This window comes from Urocitellus parryii, chromosome 11 (assembly GCF_045843805.1).
Source record: "Urocitellus parryii isolate mUroPar1 chromosome 11, mUroPar1.hap1, whole genome shotgun sequence".
In the NCBI taxonomy this organism is placed as follows: domain Eukaryota; kingdom Metazoa; phylum Chordata; class Mammalia; order Rodentia; family Sciuridae; genus Urocitellus; species Urocitellus parryii.
In genome coordinates, this window is record NC_135541.1 from 55,781,975 (window position 1) to 55,790,517 (window position 8,543).

Consider the following 8,543-nt stretch of genomic DNA (forward strand, 5'->3'; position numbering starts at 1 on the left):
CTCATAAAACATTTGAGTGCCTGTCTTCAACTAACAACATTCTAGTTTTTATCCCCTCTATCAAGATGCTTAAGTGCTAGTACAAAAAAAGTTAATGGCTGAGCATGTAGCTCAGTAGTAGAACATATGCCTAGCATGCATGAGGCCCTGGGTTTAATCTCCAATGCCATACACAGAAAAGAAAGTTAAACTGAAAGATGAAAATATTCACTTTCCATGATGAGCAACTTCTTGTCATACTAAACCTCCCCCATTCCATTTTCTTTCCTACTGCGAGGTTTATAGCAATCTGGCTTTCACTCATGGTTGGAGTGACAGCTGATGAATAGCGACTCCCACATTCCACTTCTATTCCAAGGGAGAAAGTGTCTTTCTCATCTTCTAAATACTGCAACAAAGATATAAGCAGATCATCTTAAAACTAATCAAGTGATTAATCTTCAGACTTACTTGGAGAAAAGGTATTAAACATATCATGAGCAAAAAATAGAGGCAGGGGAATGCTGGGTTGGAAGGGCCAGTTGGAGAAGAAAGCTGGAAGAATATGCTACATTTTATTGGCAAGAGCTTGGACATATGAAGTAAAGTGGTGAAAAAGCTAGAAGTGGGAGGTAGATTATGGATCTCATCCAGGATTAGGTTTCAGTAAGTGGCTTTTTGTAGAAGTCTGCTGATCCATACCACTGGATGTTATTCCAGTGATCAACCTAGGCTAGGTGGGCTGTGAGAGGTGGTGAAGTCATTAGACTAAGGGGTAATAAGGGATTAAATGAATAGAAGGACTGAATGAGGTCAAAGAGCAAGTATAATTAAAATCAGGAAACAAGTGATTGCTATTGACACAGAGACCACCAAAGGGATAAAGGTCAAGGACACTCCTGGGCTTTATTTAACTCATGGACTGATGGCTATTAAAAGATAGTATAAGTTTTGGTTTATTTTCCTCTGCTCTTCCACCCTCATTCATAGATTGTTAGCTACTAGAAGCTTGATATGCGCCTAAAACATCCTCTTGGAACAGCCTTACCAGCTTCAGAGACCAAGTACATCACTGGGGCCAGGGAGCTTTTGCCAGGACAAACAACATCAAGAATAAAAACTGTTGAGGAGCCATCAAAATGGGAAATTCCCAGGGCCATTAACTTGCTACTTGCTGTGATTTGCGTTCTTTTCCATTTCCCACCTACATTTTCTCCTAACAGCTAGGGCAACCTACCCTTATCACAGGCAGAAGTATTTTTACAGGATGCAGTATCTATAAGGAAAACTAACATTCATCCCCAGGGCTGACCGGCTGACCTCAGCCCCTTGCAAACATAAATAAAGCTCTCTCCGTTTGTTCAAGTAGCCAGATTGAGGAGCTCCTGTCAGTGCTGTCTCCCTCCTCAAATGGAAGCCCTAATGAAAGCCACCCCTCTATGTTTCTCACCTGACTTGGCTTTCTTGATATGGTAATCAAGTCAAAGTTCCTGTGTCTGGCATCGCTATGGTCTGAATGTTTGTATCTCCCACCCTCCATCCTTGAAGGGCTCAGACCCTGGGAAACAGATTCAGGATCCCAGCAGGTGAAAGAAGATGTGAGGTGCCATTGGGGTAGTAGGCCTGCTTTATTTGAAGGTGGCAACAGCCCTCTGAGTCTTTCCATAGGCTTTTCTATGTGCAAGAAAGAAGGCCCAGTGCCAACGGTTGCATAAGGGAGCACATACTCACAAGCAGATATATATGACCTCAAGTAATATACTGAAACAGGGTGTTTATGACCTTGACTACATTTTAGAATCTACTTGGCAGGAAGTCTTAGAGAACCTGCCCCAAACCCCCAAATTCATATATTAAAATACTAGCCCTCAAGGTGATACTAGGAGATGACAATAGGAGGTGGAGCCTTTGCGGATGATTAAGTCCTGAGTGTCCAAGGTGTACTTTCCTCTTCCCCACGTGAGACTGCAGCAAGAAGGTACCTGCTATGAACCACAAAGCCGTAAAGTGTGTCCTCACCTAACACTGAATCTGCTGGCACCTTGACCTTCACATTCTCAGCTTCTAGGAACTATTAGAAAAACACTTAAGTTGTCTATAAGCCAAGCTGTCTGAAGTGTTAGGTTGTAACAGTCAAAATGGACTAACACCATGATTTTAAGTACCTCTGCTCTGGAAGCTGCTGTTCCCTCCCTCTAATCAAGGGGTGCAGCCTATATTTTCTCAGTTCTCATCATCTAAGAGCTTGAGGATAGGGAAAATTAGGTCACAGTAATAGTAATGGGTGTAAATTTGCTATTTTACTGACTCTCGTGTCTGCTTCAGGGCATGGATCCTTGAAAATTCTTCCCAAGTGTTTTTTATGGAGCCCAGAATAGTTCAGAGACCAAGTCAACCTCCCCTGGTCTTGCAGCTGCTAAGATCTTGCAAGAACTTGAGTGTTTGTTGCTGCTTTCTATTGGGCACCCCAGTCTATACTGGGGACTTGGGAGAGGGAAGAATTGAGAATGACTGTTAGGACTGACTAGCTACATACAAGTTGTCTTCATCCACTGACAGAAAAAAAAATAATAACAGGAGGATGAACAAGTTTATTCATTTTAGGACATAATAATTTTGAGTAGCTTGTGGAATATCTAAGTGATGACCAGTGGTTGTCTAATATATGGACTTTAGGTCACAGAACAGGGTGGAAATAAGGTTTGAGGATCATCAACATACAGATGAGGCTTGAGTTCAGATATCAGTGGTGGGGGGGGGTGTATAGAGGGGAAAATATCAGAAAGTAAAACAGTTCAGAGGTGAGTGGAAGAAATGTTTGCAAAAGAAACTGAGAAGGGTTCAGTGGTTTCAGGAATAATATTCTAGAAGTTAGGATGGGAAAGAAATTGAGATGTTTGTTTTTCTAGGGAGAGGACTCAGGACTCAGGATAATCAATAAAGCAACATTCATGAAGAGGCCAGAACAGTGGGATTTGAAGAAATTATGCTTAGTAAGAACAGTTGTCACTTCCAAAGAAATGTGAAAATTGGACAAAAGGATGCAAATACATTTGTAAGTGTGAATACAGTTATTATTTTTTCATTGTAAAAAAAAATCCAGAGAAATTGCCTAACATTGGGTAGAATAAAACTCAGGAAAATAGTGTTCCTCATTTGGTTAACAAGCAGGCTGACAATAAAGAGGCAAAGAATTCCAGCAACGTAAGAGTTTCCATTTATGTGGAAATGTAGTTTGATAGACATAAAAGGAACATGTTCTGAGAAGCACTTAGAAGCTATAGTAATAGGCCCATAAACAACACTAAGTGAAACCAGCTAATAAACTCAAAACCTACTCTCAGATAAAAGGAACTGCAGGATATGTAAAAACTCAAATTACATGGATAAACTGTGAAACAGAATTACAGTGTTAATTCTTGAGCAAAATAATATTTCACCAAATAATACATGGATTCAGTCTTGTTAACATTCATTGGTCACACCTACTAAAAGTGCTTTGATTAGAAATGATGCTTACAATTGGATTTCAAATGTGAGCTGCAATCAAAATAAACATCCAAAACAAATTGATAAACCAAAGTTCATCTTGGGGTTTATATTAACCACAAGTAAAGTCTCAGAGTTCATTACTGGAATGTGAACACAAATTTTTTCCCCAAGATCATATGGTTCTTATCACCAAAACAATGCTTTATCTATTTAAAATAAAATACAGCACCTTTGAAGGATAATTTATTATCTCAAAAACAATAATAAAAATAAAGAAATAATTCTGATCCATTTAGTGTAAATGTAATAAAAATACGATATAATTTTTTTTCAGAGCGTGTCTGAAGAATAATCCATAAATTATCAGACAAGGTAAGAACTAATTCTAAATCTGCAGATATACAGTTATAGAGGATAAGATGAATGTAAGTATTTTGAGATTTAGACTTATTTATTCATTTATTTATCTATTTGTTTAGTGGTACTGGCAATTGAGCCCAGGGGTATTCTTCTAGTAAAGAGCTATACTCACAGCTTTTTTATATTTTAAGACTGGATCTTGCTAAGTTGACCAGGGTGGCCTCAACCTTGTGATCCTCCCTCCTCAGCCTCCTGGGTAACTAGGATTACAGGCATGGTATACATCACCACTCCTGGGAGTCAGTCATTTATTTTTATATTTTGTTGTTAAGTTCTTAATCCATTAATATTTGTTATCTATGAAAGTATTTCTCAGAATTTAGCTTAATTAACAGAAATAACTTTTAATTCAAAAATAATATTTGAAAATGCCTGAAAAGTAAAAGTATTGGGGAAATATTTATAATCCCAACACTAAGACAAAATATTTTGATAAATATCTACAAAGCGTCTTTTGACCCACATAAATAGTAATATAGAAGTGGAAGTATACTACCCACATTCTATACCTGCTTCTTAATTTTAATATTCTAAATACTATGCCTTGAACATACTCCTGTGTTAGGAACTATGGTTCTACCTTATCACAATAGCTATGTTGTATTGCGTTATATCATTGTAGAAGCATGTTAATCTCTCAATTGATGAGAATTTATGTTGTTTTCAATATTTTACTATGATAAGCAATGCTGTAATGAAAATCATTTTGACATATCCTTACAGATATGTCTAGCTCTTCGGGATAAATTCCTATGAGATAAATAATGGATCAAAAGAAATCCACATATGTAGGTTTAATATTAATGTTTATTATTGGAGATCTTTTCCCATTTTGCTGTTTCCTTTATAGTTAGAGACTTTGAGTAATGGTTACCATAAGAGTCTCTCATCTGTCAAGTTTAGAAAAGTATTCTACTATATCTTTTTTACTTATTATATTTAAATTTTGAACCATCAGATGTTTTTGATATGAAAAGTGAAGTCATACACCAGCTTTTTTTTTTTTCCTACTGAGTAGCCAGTTCTCTTATCAAGTAAACTCTTTTATCATTGGAAACCCATTTTTATCACCCAGAAGTGTGGGAAGTGTTTCTAGACTTACTTTCCACTGATCTACTTACACTTGGGGCCATGGGACTCTAGTAACTCTAACTCTGGAAAAATGTTCCTACCTGTTGAGACTGGTTCCAGATAATTTTCACTTCTGATTTTTTTTCTGGCTATTTGTCTTTTTCCCCTAAAGACTTAAAGACATTTTGTGGAGTTTCTAAAAATTCCTAATAAGATTTTGTTTCATATGATTTTGAATTTGAGAGCATGAAGGGAGAATGTTTACATGAATTTGATGAAGATTTTCATTGTTATTGTTGTTGTTTTGGTCATACTGTGGATTAAACCCAGAGGTGCTTTTACTGCTGAGCTACATCCCCAGTCCAGTCCATTTTTTATCTTTTATTTTTACACAGAGTCAGCCTAAGTTGCTGAGGTTGGCCTCAGACTTGCATCCTCCTGCCTTGGCCTCTCCAGGAAAGAATCATTTTAGAATTCCTTTATATCCCTGAGGAGAATGTTATGGTTTTCGTTCTAACGGTCCTGTATGATTTTTTTTTTTTTTTTTTGTAAATCTGGTCACTTACATTTCATTGCTTTTTAAATTACTAATTGCAATATTGCAGCTATGAATAAGACCTTTTCCCATTATATTTTCTAATTGTATATTAATTTTTATACATTTATTTCACAGTCATCTCTCTGAACTCCTTACTAGTTTTTGTTGTCCTCTTGCATTTTTCCAGGTTTTGAATGACATAACAGTAAGTAATAATTCTTCTGTGTGTTATTTTCCAAATCTAATTGTGCAAAATTTAAAAGACTTAAAGGATATATCTTATTAATTGTACTCTTTTGCATAGAAATAATTAGTATCAGTGATCAAAAGTTCTTTTGTTCAGGAAAGTTTTCTTGAATTAGTATTTTTCATCCGGTTTTTGTTTATTCTATGATATACTTTTCTCATCTCTTGTTCTTCTACACTTTGGGAACAAGTTTATCCATATGACCAAGAAAGATTTATGTAATTATGTTCATTTGTACCTCTTTTGGGAACTTGTATTTGGAGTTCCTTTTTAAAATTTTTTGCATATTTCACAATATTCCCTTTTTTCAGTCCTCCCCCTTTTCTCAATTTACTCTGAATGACTAATAAAAATGAAATATTAAATACTTCCTTGTCTAAGAGTGCTAAGTACTACATAGTAATTTTCTTATTGAATTCATACAATCTCTACATCCACCTCATGTTATATGCTAGGAAATTGAGGCTCCAAATGATATAAGTAATTTTCTTAGGATTTCACAGCTGGTTATTAATAGAGCTAGGAATTAAAGCCAGGTTTCTGTCTCTCTAACCCTTGTTCTTAGAAGTATACCCCAGAGTTTCACACACCTGTGGTCCTCTTCTTTGTCAATAAGGGAGCTTATAGGACCTGTTCCTGTAGTGAGGTTGCCTCTTGAATACCTTGTATCAATTCCAGTGCCTGCTGGACTAACACATGAGCATCTTCTAATACAGTTTTTGGGCAATCTAGCATTGCTAGAATCAGACAAATGTTCTTTGTCCAAGTGTTGTACCCTTTCTAGCATCTGCTACAACCTGGGAGATCCTCTACTCTCTGTCCGTGTTTTCTTGGTGGTGACTGTACATCTGTTAGTCAGGTTTCCATTACTGGAAAAAAAAATACCTTTTCTAAAGAGAAAAGGTTGATTTGGGTTCATGGTTTAGGAGGTTTCAGTCCATGGTTGGTAGGCCCTGTTGCTTTGGGGCCAGTGCCAGGCGGTGCACCATAGCCACACCGCATGGCAGAGGAACATGAAAGGAAAAGAAGCAATCAGAGTCCCATAATCCTCTTTTAAGGACATGTCCCCAGTGACCTAAAACTTACCATTAAGCCCCACATCTTACAGGTTCCATCACCTCCCAATAGCACCAAGCTGGGGACAAAAGCTTTAAAACATGGATCTCTAAGGAATGTTTCAGATCCAAAATATGGCAATATCCAAGGGGACACATTCCTTCTCCTTCCTTTATCTGAAGCTACATTGAAAATTGAAACCTGTAATTTCCAAAATGCCTATGAAAGCAACAAACTGAAGGATACAGTGGAGTGAGCACAGATGTCAACTCCAGATAACATAGATGATTTCTAGGCAATAAGGGTATGAGTTTCCAGCAGAGTAGCCCCCGTGTCCTTGCTAAAAACAGTGACTAAGTTGAAACTTTTTCCTACTCATCGTGCAGCTAATTTGTTTCAATAAATCAAATGATTGACATTGGAGTTAGAAATTCCAAATGGATTTTGGCATAGGATCACTCCTTTAGCTTGCTGAAATGTTGTAGTCTTCGTGGGTATTTTTACATGAAATTGAGACTGAATAAATGAAGAACTGCTAATTTGTGGTTATGTTTAGTACCTATTTAATTAATGTCTATTATACAACGGTTTGGGGAATCAGCATTAGACTTACTTCTAAAGAATATATATGGACTGTCCTCATGTATGACCTAAAGGTCATTGATGGACCACTGACAGATTAGGTAAGAAGTTCCCATAATATGCATCCTATTAAGTACAAAAAAAAAAAGCAGTTTTCAAATGGTAGTTTTTAAAAGGGCTGCACAAAAATTGACGCTATTAGAAAGAGATGACTAAGTGTTGAGCTAAGTTGTTTTCCTATCTGTGGCATGTGCTTGAGGAGGCTGAGAGAGCCAGGTCAAAGTGACCTGATGGGTTTTGCTGCTCTTAGCAGTTATCTTGTATAGAAAAAAGCTCTTTGCACTGTGAATTGTAGAAGCTGGCAGGGAGCTGGCACACATATCATTTCTTACTTCAGTGAAGCTGAGTTAAGGACACTGAAAAATGCTACCTGATTTTTTTTTCCCCTCTTTCCAAAACACCCAATTTATTTTTTGTCACTATCACCAAAGCCACTTAGATGGAGAGAGCCAACAAAAGCATAAAATGTGTTGTTGGAAATTTCAGGCTATATTAAGTGCCTATGCTCTGTGTCCCCATGATATCCCATGTGAAGTTTGGTTATATGTGCTAACATAAAATCATCATGTTTTATTTATTCATTTGCATAAAATTATGACAACTTTAAAGGAGATTTCCCTCAATAATGCAGGTAGGATTCATCCAGTTAGATGAAAGCTGTAGGAGCCAAAACTCCTGAGTTTTCCTGAAAAAGAATTTAATCTCAACGTTGCAACATAGAACCCTGCCTGTAATGCCATACTGCTGGCCTTCACTTTCTAGCCCCAACTGCGTGAGTGGTTTCCTTCAATAAATCTCTTTATACATATATGGCTTGGTGATTATGTTTCTCTGGAGAACCTTGTCTGATTGATACACTCCCTTATACTCTAACATTTTATTTGGTCTCATCTCTACTCAACTGTAAACTCAATGTTGTGGACCATGTCCTGTGTCTTTGTGTTCTCAAATTCCACCAGTGGAATTTGTAAGTACTTGGTGAACTAATGGATATTCACTTCTTTCCAGAAGTCTGCCAAATCAGGGGACACATAACAAGTGACATAAAGATGACAAACAGGCCCAGGTTCTAGAACTCTCGGGAGGATGAAACTAGAA